The following is a 1,197-nucleotide window of genomic DNA, read 5'->3' as shown; positions in this document are numbered from 1 at the left end:
ATCAAAAGCATGACGGTCAGCAACAGGGTGTTAAGAATAGATAGATAAAAAACAGTAGTTCCTTTACACCATTGTCTCCTCTCAGTAAACCCGTGTGTTATGATCAGACAACACAGTCTTATTCTGTGAACATACAACTCTTGTAACAGGAGGGTTACAAAAGAAAGACTGTCAAGAATAGTGAACTGTACTCAATTACTTGTTAAACCTATGTGGGTGTCTTTTAATCAGGGCCCCAGACGTATTGCATCGCATTACAAGAGCTTGGGCAACAGTTAATCCTAAAGACAATGTACAAAGTGGACCACAGTCTACTGGTTGGAACCCTTCCCACTCCACAGACCTGAAGTATGTGGGTAATGTTCCTCTGTAATCCCACCCCATGTGCACAGCTCCACTCATTATGCTGGAAAATATCCAAGGGGTGCTGCAGAAATCCTTCTCTACATTTAAAACATCAAAACTGGCTGTGGAGCCGCCCTTTCATGTGCAGTCAGAGTTCAGTTGTTACCTAATGTTTCTCAGACGTTATGTAAGAAAGTGATTTTACAGGACTGAAACGTCTGAGTTTTAACAACTGAATCAGGCTACAACTGACTGGGCCACCCATTGTGCACCATTATTGCACCCAAAATTAATTAAAAAGGGATCTCTGCCACTGTTTTCATCCAGACCTGTCACTACCAATAAGACTTCTTAACACATTTGATCCATCAGAGGTTTGATTACATAAGAAGAGTTTATATTCTGTGATTACATACATACAACGCATGAGGGTTTTATTTTAGGCTTGTTATGATCATTTTTGTAGTTTTGCAGTTTTGATTAAAAAGTAGATGAGAAGGTTGATGCCACTCTCCAGTGGTGGAAGAAGTACTCAGATTGTTTACTTAAGTAAGAGTAGCAGTCCATTCATCAATGATCTTATCCTGAAGAGGGTCGGGGGAAGGGGATGGCTGGAGCCAATCCCAGCTGACATTGGGTGAGAGGCAGGGTACACCCTTGACAGGTCAGCAGTCTATCACAGTGCCAACGCTTAGAGACAGACAACCACACTCACTCGTACGGGTAATTTAGAGTCACAGGGAGAACACACAAACACAGAAAGGCATCGGGTCGGCCGGGGCTTGAACCTGGAACCTTCATGCTGTGAAGTGACTGCTAACCACTGTTACATAAATATATATATATATACTG

Source organism: Monopterus albus, unplaced genomic scaffold (assembly GCF_001952655.1).
Source record: "Monopterus albus unplaced genomic scaffold, M_albus_1.0 scaffold293.1, whole genome shotgun sequence".
In the NCBI taxonomy this organism is placed as follows: Eukaryota; Metazoa; Chordata; class Actinopteri; order Synbranchiformes; family Synbranchidae; genus Monopterus; species Monopterus albus.
Note: the sequence above shows the minus strand (reverse complement) of the source record.